Raw genomic sequence first — 19,059 nt, 5'->3', positions numbered from 1 at the left:
TGTGCAGTTCACAAGAGGAGATGGAATCTACTCCGTCCCAGAAACCCAACGCACCGGGCAAGTCCAGCGCGGGACATTCAGAAGATCCTGGTATCCCCTCGTCGATTGAATCGGTGAACACGGACGACGACAAGGATGATGGAATCAAGGTCGTTATCAACACCCCTAAACCTGTACCATCCAAAAAAGGACCCAAAATGGACGATCCTATGGATGGTGAGGAAGCTGAAGGCAATGTAACTCCCAGAAAAAACCTAACGCGCTCACAAAGGAAGCAGCTCAAAGCTCTCCGGGAAAGCGGACTAAGCCGAAACGAGGCTTTATCCAAAATCCTGGCAAATGAGGGTACTGTGCTTGCTTCTTCTAAGCGAACGAGAAACGACCTTGATAAATCTGCTACGGTTGAAGAGGATTCAAAGCCGAAGAAGATGAAACATCAGTTAGATCCCCGAGAGCGCGCTGAAAAATCCTCAAGCTCAGTGCCACAAAATGGTGGGTCCAAACGACAAGCCACTGGTCAGAGCTACAGCGATATGACCAAGCGTGTGAAGGTCGGGATAATACCCAAAGACTTTCCAACCGCCCAGCTCACGACGGCTCAACTAGACGTTCTACAGGATGCTCTGTTGCTTAAAGTGGAACAACAGCGTGATGAGCCACTGAAACCCAAATTCTGTAACCTTGTCTACAAATCTGGCTACATGGTTCTAATTTGCAAGGATCAAGAGACAGCTGAGTGGGTGAAAGAAATAACACCTTCAGTAAATACCTGGGAAGGTGCTGAGTTGGTTGCACTGAACGAGGAAGACATTCCCCGCCAAGAGCTTCTTCGAGCATTCTTCCCTCAAAGCTCAACCTTCGCGGACGAACGCATTAAGGCTCTCATAGAGAGCCAGAACGGGTTGAAAACAACGAATTGGCGTATCGTGAAAAGGTCCATCCTCAATGACATCCATGTCGAATGGATCTTTACGGTAGATGGATCGTCAATGGACATGCTGTCGAAATCCAAGTTCATCCTCAACTACCGATTTGGAGAAATCCAGTTGAGGAAAATTAAGAGGACACCCTCCGTTTCCAACCACAAGCCGAATAAGGAGCTGGCCCAAGAAAATTCTGAGGAAGCCCCTGATTCAAACAGTGGTAAAAGGAACGCAATTTCTCGCCCAAAGACCACCATGAAGGCTAGCGTGTCCGCTCCTAAAGGAAAAGTTCCGAGCTCAGCTTCAATTCCCTGCTCAAGTGGTACCAACCCAAAGGTATCTAAAACGAGCAGTGGAAAAGAAATGAGTGAAGTCTTGACCACAGGGGCGAAATTCGCAGGCCTGGATGTGATGGGTGGGAAAAACAAAGTTCTGAAACCTAACCCGAAACAAAACCGTGATGATCCGCAACATCCAAAGAAGGGCGATGCTCGCCTGGATAAAAGCGGAACTCCTAAATATGGCGCTTAAGGCAGTTCAAGTGAATCTCCACCACGCACAGAGTGCAACAGATGTACTCTGTCGGAGATTCACAAAAGAAAAATTGACGGTGGCGCTTATTCAGGAGCCGTGGGTCAATAAAACCAGGATACTAGGTATTCAACTAAACTCATGTAAGTTGGTATATGATGATAGCCAGCTATCTCCAAGAGCGGCTATCTTAATACGCAATAACACTAAATGTTTTCCTATTACAGAATTCATTAAAAAGGACATCGTGGCAGTCAGGATGGAGGTGCCCACCGCTAGGGGAAAATCTGAGATCCTCATGGTTTCAGCGTATTTTCCTGGCGATGCGGAGAATATTCCTCCACCAGAGATAGCTGCGATTGTCCATTACAGCCGTATCCACAACATCCCGTTCGTCATTGGTTGCGACGCGAACGCGCATCACACCGTATGGGGAAGTACAGATATCAACACCAGAGGTGAGTATCTTTTACAGTTTCTTTCCTCCAAAAACATCAATATATGCAATGTTGGCGACAAGCCTACATTTTCAAACTCCATTCGACAGGAAGTGTTGGATTTGACTTTATGTAGTCCATCTATTTCTGACAAAATAAAAAATTGGCATGTTTCTGATGAAACATCAATGTCAGACCATAAACACATAATATTCGACTGGGAAGGGGGTCTAACGATAGAAAGAACGTTTAAAGATCCTAAGAAAACTGATTGGGAAACCTATTCAGCAATTCTCCAATCTGAATCATACATAATTGAAAATAATATTAAATCCATAATGCAGTTGGAATCGGCGTCCACCTGCATTAAAAACAAAATTCTTAATGCTTTTCAAGAGAGTTGTCCGACTAGAACAACTAGTTCGAGTAGAGATGTTCCATGGTGGAACAAAACTCTAGATAAGCTCAGAAAAACAGCGCGTAGAGAATTTAACCGCGCTAAGCGTACTTCCGATTGGAGCCTATACAAAAAAGCTCTAACAGACTATAATAAGGAGCTAAGGCGCTCAAAACGGAAATCATGGGTTAGTATGTGCGAGAACATAGAGATGACCCCCGTGGCAGCCAGGCTTCAAAAAACACTCTCAAAAGAACACTCCAATGGTCTGGGTAGTATCCGTAGAGTCGACGGTTCATTCACTGTAGAGCCAAGCGATACATTGTGTGAAATGTTAAGAATTCACTTCCCTGACTCAATTCCTCAATCAAGAATAAGTGAAGAAGGTACTGAGATTGTTGTTTCAGTTCCACAACAAACCATATCTTTGGTTTCTGGGACAAAAAGAGACGCCATCAAGGTTGCCAAAGAAGCTTTTACTTGTGCCAGAGTTGAAAGGGCTGTGAGATCTTTTGAGCCATTCAAATCTGCTGGCATGGATGGGATTTTCCCAGCGTTAATCCAAAAAGCGGAGAAAACGCTAATCCCACACATGGTAGAGATTTTTAGGGCGAGCTTGATTTTAGGGCATGTTCCAGATGATTGGCGTCAAGTTCGAGTTGTCTTCATTCCTAAAACAGGTAAAAAAGACAAAACAAATCCCAAAGCATTTAGGCCGATCAGTTTGTCATCCGTGATGCTTAAAATTATGGAAAAGGTATTGTGCGAATACATAAATTCTAAATTTATGAAAGCAATGCCTCTTTCACAACACCAATTTGCGTATCAGAGTGGCAAATCCACGATCTCAGCACTACATTCGTTAGTCAATAAGATCGAAAAAACACTACAAGCTAAAGAAATCGCTCTTGTAGCATTTCTTGACATTGAGGGTGCATTCGATAATGCTTCTTATTCGTCTATAGGATCGGCAATGTTGAGGAGGAATTTCGACCCATGCATTGCTACCTGGGTACATGCTATGCTAGCCAATCGACAGATCTCCTCTGAGCTAAGTGGTTCGTGCGTCACTGTAAAGGCTACAAGGGGGTGCCCACAAGGTGGGGTACTTTCACCGTTGCTTTGGTCACTGGTGGTGGACGAGCTTCTCGATAGCTTAGAAAGGAGAGGCTTCGAAGTGGTAGGATATGCAGATGACGTGGTCATTATTGTACGAGGCAAATTTGAAGACGTTATATTCGAAAGGATGCAGCTAGCTCTTGATCATACCTTTTCCTGGTGTCAACGAGAGCAACTAGGAATAAATCCTTCCAAAACCACCATCGTACCTTTCACAAAACGTAGGAAGGTACAATTGAGAACCCTTCTCCTAAACGAAACACAATTGACTTGCTCAAAGGAAGCCAAATATCTTGGTGTCATACTTGACTCCAAGCTAAATTGGAATTCACATCTTCAAACAGTGGTGCAAAAAGGCCTCAATTCACTCTGGGTATGCTCCAGAGCACTTGGTAAGAAATGGGGCCTGAAACCAAGTATGATTATGTGGATCTATAAAACCATTGTTCGTCCTAGAATAATTTATGCTTCTCTTATCTGGTGGCCTAAAACAAAAGAGGCTACGGCAAGGGCAAAGTTAAATAAAATCCAACGTATTGCCTGTATAGCAATTACTGGTGCAGCACGCAGTACACCCACCTCTGCCTTAGACGCGATGCTTAATCTGCCCCGGCTGGATCAATTCATAAAGCTGGACGCTGAGAAAAGTGCGTTGAGGCTGAAACGAACAAAAACCCTACTATCAGGTGATCTTACGGGTCACCTCAGTATATTAAATGAATTTTCTATAAATCCAATTGTAGAAAAGTGTAGTGACAGGATGGAAATGGTAGTCAACTATGACATACCCTATAAGGTGATCATGTCTTCTCGTCAAGAATGGGAAGAAGGTGGACCCAACATCCCTCCAGGGTCTATTAAATTCTACACAGATGGTTCCAAAATGAATAATCTGGCAGGTTCTGGAGTCTACGGACCCCGAACAAAAACCTCAATTCACTTAGGACAGTGGTCTACAGTATTTCAGGCAGAAATATATGCTATCTTAGAATGTGCGTTACTATGCCTGAAGAGGAAATACAGACACGCAAGTATATGTATTCTCTCCGACAGCCAAGCGGCTCTTCAGGCGCTTAACACTTACACGTGTAACTCAAAACTAGTGTGGGAATGCATTCTAGCTTTGAAAAAACTAGCTCTCTGCAATCGAGTTAACTTATATTGGATCCCAGGGCATGCGGGTCTAGAGGGAAACGAAATTGCTGATGAGCTGGCCAGAAACGGATCTGCTAATAGGTTCACTGGCCCCGAGCCATTCTTCGGAATATCAGACAGTTTCTTAAAAATGGAACTGAACAACTGGCTGGTTAGCCAGACCTCATCAAACTGGGATGCATCTCCTAATACGAGTCAGTCAAAAAGGCTTGTAAATATAAACCCAAAGAAAACCCAACAACTATTAGGTCTCAGCAAAAGGGATCTCAGTTTATACACTGGTCTAGTAACAGGACACTGCCCCAGCAGATACCATTTACAAAAGATCGGTGTTGTTCAAAACTCCAACTGTCGCTTCTGTGACGATGAGCGAGAAACATCAGAACACCTCATCTGCTATTGCAGTGCACAAATCCATTGTAGGTCCAGGATATTTGGTAAGCCCTTCTTAGAGCCTGCCGATATAAGGATCGCAACCCCCAGCAATGTTATAGGCTTTATTAAGCTAATTGCACCAGACTGGGGGAATCCTCACACTGCAGCTTAGGACCATTATTTCTCAATAATAAGGTGTTCATGAGCTCAGAAGTACATAGATCATTTAGTGACATACATGTCACTGGATGATGTATGTACTATACATACAGTAAAAGGGTATATCACAATAGTTCAAGATAATTGGACGCAGTGATTCAACACCCGACAAAGAAGGAGAACGCCATGATTAATTTTACCTTATCCCATTTAGATCAGATGGAACTTGTCAAAGTTTATCAAATTCCTGAAGTAATTTGGTCGTGTTTCACGTAGATTGATTGCATCTTAGCGACTTTTATTACATCAATTGAGAACTCCATGCTGCATCAATGCTCTGGTGTTTAATCGACCTCATCTTTTATAGATTTGTATAGGGTCTACAATAGCGTTGGGCGATTTTGAATCGATGTTCCGAAAATCGATTTTTGCATTCCGATTAATCGATTTTTTGAATCGATGTTTGGAGCATCTAAAATCGGGTGAATCGATTCTCTTCATTCAATTTTTTGATTCGATTCATTTTGTTGAAATTGCTAAATATTTCTTAATGAGTTTGTGAAAAAAATCATAGTTTTAACCAAGGCGAGTCCAATTATCTAAGGTGTTATCATTTGGCGAGAGTGGCTAGGAGGCCATCTTTAACTTGCTGGCCGTTTTGTTTACAAACATTACTGCCTGGCCTGGATAATGCTGAAACTGAAACTAACTGTGCTGCCATCAGTGTGGATGGAATTGTCAAAAGAGAATGAAAAGAATAGAGCACACAAGCAGCAGGGGCGACCAGATTAGAATAATTCTTGACAACACTGTTTTTCCAACCAATTAGGAGTCAATCTCTCGACTACCTGTCTCAGATGCTTGTTAACAAAACGGCCAGCCCTTCCTCACCTACCCTGTCTGATTTTCTCCACAAAGTGAGCATAATGGAACACCTTAGAGAATTGGACTCGCCTTGGTTTTAACTAGACTTGAAGTAGGAAATCTGTTCGATTGCTTTTCGAAACTGATTTGAATAAAAGTTGTTGAAATCGAATGCAAATGCATTTAGTCTCATTTCAAACCACATAAATTTTAATTTTCATCCGATTCGAATCGATTCAAAAACATCGATGCAAGGGATTCGATTAAATCGGTGAATCGATTCGGCAGTTCAAATCTGAATTGATTCAGTAACATCGATGTTCTTGACAAATTTGCCCAACGCTAGTCTACAATATTGCATTTACATTTCAAAAATTGGCTGGTCTTTCTACAGCGACTTAATGGCGTAGTGGTAGCGTATCTAATTAGTGTTCTAATGGTCAGATATTTAAGGCTGCACGGTTTCCTCGCCCGCCTCGGAACAATCTAGCATGACTAAAACAACCAGACGTCACCAATGTGTACGCGCAGCATTTTGAGGCAGCGTTACCGGATGAGGGCGAGCTCGATGGGGCTTTTTTAGTACTGCCGGAGAACAGTCAAAGCAACGATTAACAATGCTGCCGAAAGCATTTTTGGATATGTGGAAAAGAGTTCAAGAAAACATTGGTTGGACGAGGAGTGCCAGGAGGTTCTGGAGGAGAAGAATACAGCGCAGGCAGCAAATCTGCGGCACGGTACGCGGCAAAACGTGAGACGAAACAGACTGAAACGGGAACAGCAAACCCGCCTATTCCGGTAAAAAGCACCACCTGGAAGAGGTTGAATGCCAAGAGATGGAGTTGTTGTACTATGTTCAAGAAACGCGAAAAAGTCGTATTATTCCTCCTTATCCACCAAAGGTGACTCTCGAATCATTTTCCTTCCTCACTAATAAATACCCGTCCTGTGGTGATTGTGAAGATGCAGAGATATTCCCGATCTATTGAAGCAACAATAATCACTAAGGGTATGCGAAATACCGAATGATTCCGTCAAATACGCTTCGAAACGAAATTCCGCGGAATTCCACGGAACTCGCACAGGCGAAATTTGTATTTTGCTATTTCGTTTCGTTTCGCCAAATTGTTAAAATATTTCCACGGAAAATTGAAAACAAACGGAATAAAACGGAATTTCGCGAAATTCGAGATTTATTTCGAACAAAAATAAGCAAAGCATTCGCTTCTACTCCTAGCTACAGTCAAAAATGGGTCCGTATTATGGATCAAATCGACTCATATCATGGATCAGAACACTATAACAGCAAATTATCTGCAAGGCAAACGAATGGTGTGCTAGTGAAAGCATACGTTTTGGCGTTTCTTTATAAATCGTCTTATCTTGGATTCATAACTGTGGTATGGGTTTCAATGCCCCACAAATATGAATCAACGCTTCTAGGCATATGTATGACATTTTATTTCCTACGAATGGAACAAATGTGTTTAAGGTGATTATAAAACGAAGCCAAACTTCGAATTTTCAAGTGCACAAGACAAGAAAATCTGACAACAGTTCGCTTTGAAAATGAATCAAAACGCTTGCTTGCTGGTGGTGACCAATGGGATAGATTTTCAACGCTGTTTGGTTCTTAAGTCTTGTGTTCTTGAACATTTGAGGTGTAGCTTCGTTTTATAATCACCTTAAGCATGTTATTGTTGATTGCGATGCTGTATAGATTTATGGTTCACGTAGATAAAATGGGTTCTGCGTAATTGCTACTCTATTTGTTGAGATATTCTCCGTTTAATCCAACTTTGATCCATATCTGTGTGCTATTCATAACTGTGGGATGACTGTAGTATTGACTGGTCCGCAGGATATGATAAACTGCACTGCCGTTGTAAAGTTTCCAAAAACGCCCATTTGCCCTAAATTCCTCGCGGCGAATAGCCAGGAAAGGAACAACTGCGTTTGATGAACTACATACTTATCTTCCATAAGAATGAAGAGAGCAAAACCACGGTTCCCTCCGGGGAACATCGCGTGTCCTTTTGAGCAAATCCGTTAATATATCGCAAAAATTGTTTATACACAAATGTCAAAAAAAGCTGCGGAGCGTGAGTCCCTGATGTTCTGGATTTGCTCAGGTGGTGCAGATTATTGATGCGCGCATTAGTTCTCTCTCTTGCTTTCCCGCTATGACGTCACTTTGAACTCTGCATAAGAACAGCGGGAGAATAGAAGTGAAAACTAATAGTACGCATCAATGAGTAAAGGGTCTCCGCGATTTCGTTGTTGTGTCATAAAATTCTACATGTAGCAGCGAAACCGCAGCGATTGTTTGTCGCTGTCGCCGTAAAAAATCGCGTTGATTTGAGTGATCCAAAGCCACACCTCAAATTTTCAAGAGCACAAATCTAAAGAACCAGACGTCCATTTAAGCTGAAAACTCTATCGTTTGGTTACTCGATGGCCAATCGATCAAGTATTCAGTTTGAACCGCTGTCGGGTATGTTAGATTTGTGCTCTTGAAATTCTGAGGTATGCTTTCGATTTATATTCACCTTAAGCAAGGAAGATGCATACATTATTTTATATCGAAAAATGAATCTAGGTTTATTCACGCTGTACAACACCACCAACTCCTACTCTACTGTTACATAATTTCCTCACGACCCCCAATCAAAAAAAGCGAATATTGATAATATATCATTACAAAATTCGCCATCTTTCGATCGATTTTGATGATTTGTTTTAGTAAAAATCACAAATCAGTTACAAATTTGCATGCACCTTCAAAATTGGTTCCGGATTTAGATTCAAGTTTGGTGGGGTACCTAGGGTATCCCTCCCCTTGGTTATGCGACCTTGCCGCGATGGGAGGGCATAATCCATTAGCCCATATGATGGAAACCAAAGGCGTAACCTGTAGTGGTGGTATCACATTTTGGCACTTTTTGCTTAAAGCCGCGTCATAATTCATATGGCATAGACGCAATAATATCTCGGATGTGATCCAACGGACATTCTGCGTCATTGATAGAATTGATGCCCATTTCAAATAATTAATCTATTCGAAGTGGACATTAATACTATTGGTGACGTTCAGTTTGCCTTTTGCTAACCAGAATGATCCGTAGCCACTCTTACTATTAGCTAGCTAGATACATCGTTATCATATACGACGTAGGGAATACATAGGAACTCTTAGGAAAATGACTAGTAGATTCACTGAGTAGAAATAAGTGGCGACAATCTTATTTTAATATGGTTTTTACATTGCCATAATAAGTAATACCTCTTTTGTAACAGCGGTATAAATAATCTAATTCCAGCTTCATTTTCGCAAAATTTACAAGTAGAAAGTAGGCGTTGTGAAGCATTGCATTTGCCACCGAAAAGTGAATCTTGTAGGAGACTGTAATAGAAGCCTAAGGTAACTTTACTCTTCAATATTCACTATAAAAATGACTATGGAAACAAAGACGCTGAGATCGATCATTAGGGTACACTTGCTAGTTTCGAAAAATTGTTGAACAGACAAGGAAAGCGACTTTTTTCTTTAAGGATATATGAACGTAATGACCAATAAATACTTTTAACAACAAAAATGAAATTAACTAGAACTACTACTAAACAGTCTAATTTTGTTAAGACTTGACGACAATTGACATTTAAGACTCTAATCTTACGTAAAAGACAGGAGTAATCAGAATAGCACTTGTATGACAAATTATTCAAAACCATTTCGACTAGACAGTATTAGTAATGCACTACTATTTCAAACAAATTCTAATGGAATTGCTGATTTTCATAATGCTTCCTTTTCTCAGAAGCAAGGGAATATGGGTACTTTTCAAAAACTACCACGTCACAATACTAATAAAAAACAGTGTTCATGTGGGCGCCATTGCCTAGTCCGTCTGAGTATTGGTCCTGGTAGAGGGGAAACTTGGCAAAAGCCAGACCGAGGGTTCAGCCTTGACAAGTTAAGCTGTCAGGCAGCTCCAACTAAATACCACACAAAAAAAAAAAAAAAAAAAAAGTTTGGTGGGGTACCCTAGGGTATTTCACAATAGAAAAGCTCAACATTTTTTTGTTTTCGATTTTTGCACATCTAAATCTCGAGAAAAAAAAAATTAGGCCAGCTAAAAAAATAATTTAGCTGATTGAAAGACGAATTGTCTGAACGAACATTGGTGAACTTGTCAATCTTATTTGCGGTTCCTCTATGCTATGTAGTCCAGGACAAAACATTTTTTTTTCGAAATTTTCAAATATTTTTCAAAATACTCTCGAGGCTCAAAATTTAGTGAAAATGTGATTTTGTAGTCAGTTTTACACAAAGATTCTGAAAATGAGATAATATCAACAATCCTTAATTCTTCCAGAAATCGTCCAGAAATTCCTTCACAGATTTTGGAATAGGATCATTTCTCCAATATTTGCTCTACAAAATAATAGAAATACCTTCAGTATTTTCTACAAGGTTTACTCTAATGGTGGTAAGCTCCATCGAAGTTAATACGCCAATTGCGTATTATCCTCGATTTTACTATAGTAAAATCGAGCAAAATACGCGATTGGCGTATTAACTTCGATGGAGCTTACCACTATAAAAGTTTGCATTCATCAAGATTTGATCCCTCCAAGAATTAATTCTCAGTTTATGCAACGCTTTTCCAGAAAATTTATTAGGAATTTCTAAATTAACCCCAACAGGCAATCCTGGTTAAGTTGCTGTCGCAATGTTTCTTGGAGTTTATTACTTTTGCAGTTCTTTTAAATTTATCTTGTTTGATTTCTTAGGTATGTGTTGATGGATTTTTTTAAATTTAATTTAATTCAATACTCCAGCAAATTCTAAAGCAAATATTCCAGTGATTCCTCTGTTATACTTATTTTTCTTCATCTTTCTGGCGTTATGTTCCAACTGGGACAGAGTCTGCTTCTCAGTTTAGTGCTTTCATGATCACTTATCGACTTGGGTCCCAATCACATTCATTCAAGCCACAAAGCATAAAGTACAGCAAAAAAAATGAATATCATTATTCCATGTTTTATGGTATATATTCGCATAACATCACATCTACATGATTAAAAAAATTGTAAGGCATTTCTGAAAATCAAATTAATTTTGGGCTCCTCTCATTTTTTGTTTTAAATGTTTGTAAGTGCTTTTCAACCCACTTCTTGATTGTAACATTTAAATTAAACCCACTCATTGCCGTGAGTGTTAGATATATTGAATTGAAACCTTATAAAGTTATTAAGAAGATTTCAAACAAACAGAAAAAAGTCTTACCAAAACATGTAAGGATTCCGCTGAGCAACGCTAAGGTTTCCATATGATAGAGGACTTAAAAAGACGTTTTTTATGCCTATTGTCAAATTTCCAGCTTTTGACAAGAAAAAAAAAACTTAAACGTGTATTCCGCGAAACAAATTCCAAAATTTCGTTTCGTTTCGAAAAATTCCGTGAGATATTTGATTTCGTATCGAGTTACACGAAACATTTTTAAATTTCGTTTCGTTTCGTCATTATCAGCGCAAGATATTCCGCGTATCGTTTCGTTTCGTATCGACATTGAAAAAATCCATATCGCATACCCTTAATAATCACACCCTAACATTCCTTCCCCATCCCAAGTGACTGTAAGGACCAGGCCGGCGCCGTTATTGATCAATAATATGAGATCTGCCTAAATTGCACTTCGAGAGTAAGCGGAAACTCCCATCCCTTATTCATATGGGTCAAGGTGCAATTCTTAGCAGTTCCGATCAATCACGGAGTAGCAACCATTGACATGTACAGTCAGTCTATGCTATACTATGCTATGCTTCATACTTGATTTGACCATGCGTATTTAGATGTTAGGATGAGATTCAATTTCTACTGCAACGGTAAATTTTGGGGCCCTTATAATGCGGGGTTCGGTTCGCACCGCACTCACCTCAACCGCCCTAGCTACGCTACTGTCTGGCGGTCACAGATTGAACCGTTACGGTGCTTTATCGGTTACCGTTGCTAACCGTGATGTGGTCGATGTTTGTTTACCGTGCCGTGTGTCTTGATCAGGGGGATCTGATAGCAGCAGCGTGAAATGCGGAGCAAGGTTACGACAGGAGCCTTATAATCAGATTCCTTGCATGGTACGGCGATCGGTGTTTGATTATTATTGCCTGTATCTCATTATAATCGGCCACTCACTGACTGACACGGGGTGTGTTCGATCGGATTCAGACGGACGGAGCAGCGATTTGTATCAATCGTGATGGGATTAATTTGTGGACCGATAATGATTTTTGGTGAACACGTGTTTTGCTAAGTGTGCACCTATGTGGAGGATTTTTCGATCAGAAGAGATTTATTTTATCAGATAATTTTAAGGCCATACATTTCAATTAACGGCAACTCTCTGAAATATTTGAAATAATATTTCAAGGCTATAGATACAAATAGCAGTTTAGAATGACAGTGCTAGAGATGAAAAGGAAAGTACTTGTTTCATCGATGTAGAAATTAATACTTGATGGGCGTAAAATTCCAGTGGTTCGAAGCGAATTTTATGTTGTAAAACTTTTCCTCCAGCATTAATATCTATAAACAAATACGTCACTATGAGCTTTAAGGGTAATTTTTGGAGTCCAATTAAAATCAAGTATCTTTTCGTGATTACTATTATTACTATCTGGCATAACTTATTGTTATTATAGTTTCCCCAAAACATTTCAAGGATGTTGCCAGGAGAATTACGAGTATACTAAAAATAAATTTATTTAGAAAAGAATAGACATAGAATTATAAAAAGTTTTTCAAGATTATCTTCTAAAGGGAAAAATTCCTGTATCCCATGCTATGAGAAGGAGAAGTAACATATGAGGGATTCCACGGAGGCATGCAAGTCGATTCTGATCGACCATTTCAAAAATATCTGAAACTTTGCACAGTTTTCCAGTTCCATCTAAATAGTCATTTTCCGATATCAAATCTTCAAGTTGAGTCACGACTAACTTTTCAAAAGGGTGTATGTGAAAATGGTTCAAAAATATTCAAAAAGCTGCACAGCAAAAACGGTTCGTTCGATTGTTAGACAACTAAAGAAACAAAGTTAGGCAACTAAATAAAGATTCCAATAAAAATACACACAGTAAAATTTTTTTTTTTTGCATTAAAAAACATCATTTTTGTCACAAAAACTCAAATATCTCCCTATCGGAATACCAACGTAATTTTTTGAGAGAAAACGGTCCATTATATTAGCTATCTACCATAAAAATTTGGTGATGGTAAGCCAATAAAAGTTATGACATTTCAAATATTTCACAAATTTGACACTTAGTGAAAAAATTTTTTTTTTCATTGTTAATATTTGTTAGGACCGCAGTTTGTTGCTGAATTTTTTGTTAAGGGTACCACATGAGGTTAACAAGTTGTTTTCGTGATATTTTATTTAATTATTCATAACTATTATAGCATCTATTAGAAAGTTAGACGCGATCCAGTGTTGTGATCTAAAGTCTTGATAGTGTCATATTTTTTATTGTACGTAACTGAAGAAAAATTCTCTCAATAGTGTTGAAACCTTTTGATAAAAGAAACCTATAAGAAATCTAATATTGAAGACAAAAGCTACAAAAAAAGTTTTCTATACAGGTATACGACTAGTTTACCTGCAAAAAGTTTACCTCGTAGAGAACAAGGCGGGTCTATACCCAGGTGATCTAGTATACGTAAAGCAGGTCGGTTTTCTCGGCGCTGGTTTTCTCCACAAAGTTAAAATCTGATTACACCTGGGTATAGACCCGCCTTGGTAGAGAATACACTTTGTTAATCATATTTGGGAGAAAGCGAGTAACTTCAACAACATCAAAAACATGATAGGTACATACCATTAACATACTCACGAAAAAGCTAAAAATATACTACCACTATGGTTATAAAAGATTTAATTGTAAAATTTTTCTTCAGTCAAGCAAACGACACCAAACTAGTCAGTAAAAACTTAAAAGTGATTTTGTTTATTAAAATCTAACGAGCAACATGAGTAGTCGCTTTCTCAACTGTTGCAGGCCGTTTGCAGAAAAAATGTTCGAAAGAGCTACGAAATCTCACCGAAAGCACCATAGATAAACTGAAAGCGGCTGGTTATGCTCCAATGTCTACATTGAATACAAATTTACGCATTTGTACGTCCTGCCGTTTAAACGTTGACAAACGGGCAATCTGTACATCATCGGTGGATCAGGTTGCAGGAAGTTCGAAAACAACAACAACTGAGGAATTACTAGATGTACCGACAACAACTGAGGAGTTACCAGAAGTACCAAGTGCAGATAGTCTTGCCACGGTACCATCAGCGACATCTGTTTCAACAAATCAATCAGAAGATGAGTGCATCCAGAAGGTCAACATCGAACGCTTCAACGAAGGGATAGCTGGAATAAAAGTGACTCCGGAATAAAAGTGATATTGTAAAAAAATTGAATAACAATAAATAAATAAATAAGTATTAATAAAATGTTTTCATGATCTCATAACGCATACCCAAATCCAAAACTTTTAAAGTTTATATATAACATTTAGAAACTCATCGATCATACTCTAAAAAAAAATATCCTGATAAAAAAAAATATTTTCGTGTAATCTGTTAATTCATTTTAATTTATACATATATACATATAATATTTATACATATACATAATATTTATACATATAATATACATAATACTAATGAATACATGAAAACGACTTGTTTAATTCACACAAGGCCCTTGACAATAAAATCAGCAACAAACTGCGGTTCCCGTAATAATTTACGTGACATGTTTGAAATGTCATAACTTTTTTGTTTATTGGTTTACCATCACCAAATTTTTATGGTAGATAGCTAATATAATGGACCGTTTTCCCTCAAAAAATTACGTTGGTATTCCGATAGGGTTTTGAGATATTTGAGTTGTTGTGTCAAAAATTATGTTTTTTAATGCAAAAAAAAATTTTTTTTTACTGTGTGTATTTTTTTGGAATCTTTATTTAGTTGTCTAACTTTGTTTCTTTAGTTGTCTAACAATCGAACGAACCGTTTTTGCTGTGCAGCTTTTTGAATATTTTTGAACCATTTTCACATACACCCTTTTGAAAAGTTAGTCGTGACTCAACTTGAAGATTTGATATCGGAAAATGACGATTTAGATGGAACTGGAAAACTGTGCAAAGCTTCAGCTCAATAGAAAAAAATGAATTAAAAGATTTACCAAATTTTGGTGCTGTTGCTTGGAATCACTCATATTGAGTATGGATATCAACATTCCTATCAACATCAAGGTCAGTTCTATGTCCGTCACGATGTTTTGAGAATCTTCATGGATTCAGTAGTTAAAGCTTTGCTAACCTCTGTAGAACTTCGAAAAACCTCATCAAGGTCCTTCATAGATCTTTACAGAACTTCACCGACATTTGTGTATAACTGAATAATCTACTCACTCATTCCATTTTCTTCCTACTTATGGAATCAAATTTGTTAAAATAAAGATTTAGTGACGCGGTACATCCTCTCCATATCCTCCCGGCAGGACCACTCACATCGTACCACCCTACAAGGCAATTATCAAATCATGTCACGCGCCCGTGGAATCACATCTCCACAAAACACTCAAACACCGAATCGACCCGAGAAACGAATTCATCATTATTGCTATCACCTGAGCGAAGAAAAAGTTCACGTCCACCTTCTCGGATGCCCCCAAGGCACATTCGTTGTCGTTTCGAAATTGTCGTTTCTTCTTCTTATTGTCATGACGTCCTCACTGAGACAGAGCCTGTTTCTCAACTTAGTGTTCTTACGAGCACTTCCACGGTTATCAATTGAAAGTTTTTCTGGCCAACATTGCCATTTTCGCAGGCACGATGATACTCAATGTCTAGGTAAGTCAAGGAAATTTTCATTGCGAATAGATCCTGGACCGACCGGGAATCGAACCCAGACACCTTTAGTAAAGCTTCACTTTGTAGTCGCAGACTCTACCACAAAGCTAAGGAAGGCCCCTACAAATCGTCGCTAGTGGTCGCAAATCATGTCGCGCCAAATGGTGAAACCCGACCGAATGTGTGTTTGTTATCGTTCACCCGTTAGAGTCGCAGAACCAACAGCCAAACCCCCGATCCCCCCCCCTCCTAACGATTCGAACACGTTGTTTTCCTAATTAAAATGACGAAGTGGATGAATTAATAATGCTTCATTTGGGGCGAAACTTGTTCGCGGATTCACGCTATCGCTCTGCGGTCAGGTCTGGTCTGGTCTGGACTGGACGCTTCACAACGTCTGGCCGATGGATTGGACGATGGATGAGACAGCGATGCAATGGCCCCATGTTCCATGTTCTGATTGAGGCGAATTGATTTGGTGTCCAATCTCGGTCGTCGCCATTGTATTCGTCCAAAGGTGGCTAGACAGGGTCGGTTCTGCGAAAATTGAAAAAAATTAAGGTTTTCAAAAGTTATATGAGTATTTTTTCTTGTGAAAAGATGCCGAAATTTTCGGCAATCCTGAGTAACTTGATTCCAATTGGACTAGTGAGTCTTAAATTAAAGTACGCAATAATTGGTTTTCCTCTTTCAATGCCGAAATTTTTGATAAAGCTTAGCGCCAGGGTCCTATTGAGAAGTTTTATTCTCAAAAAAATTGTTTTTTTGTTTAAATTAAACTTTTTTAATTTCTTTTTACAGATCCTGCCCTACCATTTTCATAGCAAGATCTCGAGTGCGTTGAAATTGCCTTCTCCTCACGTTTGTAAATGGAGCAAGAGTCGCCTTCAATCACGGATTCGAATATTTCTTCACATTTTGTTATTGAAATGTTTTTAAAAGAAGACAAAAGACAATTTACACCGTCTTCAGCCAAAGGCTCCACAGACTGAACAATCACGTACATTAGGCAACGGACAACACGGAACACCCAGTAGCCCAGTGATGAATTTTTCGTTTGACGAAAAGTTTCCACCGACTGGAGCGGGAATCGAACCCACGCTTCGTAGCGCAATACGCTTGAACGACTGACGCCGCTAACCGCACGGCCACGAAGCCCACTATGTTCCTCGTTTCAACAATGGAATTTGTTTAAGTTTCGAGAGCATTTTCAAAATCAAGCTTCGTTTGCAAAGAAATGTGTACATCAAGATAACTATCGATATATGTGACATATGTATTCCAGTCGGCTTGAAAATAATTAAATGTGCAGCTGAAGGATCGAGAATTGTTTCATGGGATATTTGAAATGTCGGTGGCCCCGTTCGGGTTTTCTGTTGAATATTTTCTTTGCTTGTTGTTCTTCCGGCATATGGACAACGTGAACAGCCCAACGCAGCATGCCGTGTTTTATGCGCTCGACAATATCCATCTCGTTATACATTTGGTACAACTCGTGTTTCATGCGACGCCGCCAGATGCCGTTTTCTGATTTACCGCCAAATATTGTTCGCAGCACTTTACGTCCAAACACCTTGAAAGCTCTCCGGTCGACTTCCTTCAATGTCCATGATTCTTGGCCATATAGGACAACCGGAAGAATCAGTGTCTTGTATAACGCGAGTTTTGTTTTCGATTGCAGCATACGGAACATCAGCTGGTTACGAAGCCCGTATTAAGCCCGACTCGCAGCTGCAATACGTCTTTTCATCTCGCGGGTAACATCATTATCCCACGTCACTAGTGTTCTGAGATACGCAAACGCTTCCACCCCTTCAAATCTTACACCACCTAGCACCATTTCGCTACCACTAACACGTCCAGACCCACGTTGACCACCAGCTATAGCATGATATATCATGTACTTCGTTTTTGTGGTGTTGATCGTGAGCCCGATCCTCGCTGTCTCCCTCTTGAAAGACACGAACGCCTCTTCCACTGACCGACCGTCAATCCCGATGATGTCGATATAGTCCGCAAAGCCAAGTAACATATGAGAACGTATGATAATGGTATCTCTTCTCTGCACACCGGTCTCCTGATAGCACCTTCAGGCGCTATGTTCAACAGCAAGTTAGAAAGAGCATCACCATGTTTCAATCCATCTAGGACAGCGAACGATGACAAAATCTCGTCCACCACCCGCACACATGATTTCGATCCATCAAGCGTTGCACGAATCAGTCTAATCAGCTTCGCTGGAAAGCCATGTTCGACATAATTTGCCACAACTCTTTTCTGAATCGTACGCTGCTTTGAAATATACAAACAGATGATAAGTCAGCAAGTTGTATTCCCGGAATTTATCTAGAATTTGAAGCAGGGTAAACAATTGATCCGTCGTTGATCGGCCCTCTCGAAAACTAACTTGGTATTCATCGACAAAGGACTCCTCATAGGGTTCGAATCTGTTGAACAGAATACCAAACATGATTTTGTACGCCGAATTAAGAAGTGTTATTTCTCGGTAATCTGCGCACTTCAGCCGATGCCCTTGAGAATGAGACCATCCAACAAACTAGTAGACATTTGTTCTTCCTCCCATATCCTCAAAATTATTTGGTGAAGGAGTTCGTGCAGCTGCTTACTTCCGTTCGTCTGGGAGCTCGTTTTTCCCAGTAGCCTTGTTGTTCTTCAGGCCATTACCCTCTTTACCTCATCTAGCGTTGGTGGTTTCACAGCCTGTCCATCGTCATTGATTTGGATTCTGCTACGAGATCCACTTCCGTTATCGCCGTTCAACAATTATTTGAAGTACTCGTTCCACCTGGCAGCCTTCTTCTTCTTCTTCTTTTTCTTCTTGGCATTACGTCCTCACTGGGACAGAGCCTGCTTCTCAGCTTAGTGTTCTTGTGAGCACTTCCACAGTTATTAACTGAGAGCTTTCTTTGCTAAACTTGCCATTTTCGCATTCGTATATCGTGTGGCAGGTACGATGATACTCTATGCCCAGGAAAGTCAAGGAAATTTCCAATCGAACCCAGACACCTTCAGCACGGCTTTGCTTTGTAGCCGCGGACTCAGCTAAGGAAGGCCTCCACCTCGCAGCCGCCATTCTTTTATCCGTCCACTTTCCTTCGTGGTCTTTGCACATGGCGGGAGACGGCGCTGTTTTTCTTCGCACACCATTGACAAATTCGTAGAACC

This window comes from Aedes aegypti, chromosome 2 (assembly GCF_002204515.2).
Source record: "Aedes aegypti strain LVP_AGWG chromosome 2, AaegL5.0 Primary Assembly, whole genome shotgun sequence".
In the NCBI taxonomy this organism is placed as follows: domain Eukaryota; kingdom Metazoa; phylum Arthropoda; class Insecta; order Diptera; family Culicidae; genus Aedes; species Aedes aegypti.
The sequence above is the reverse complement of the archived record's forward strand: the minus strand, read 5'-3'. Positions refer to the sequence as shown.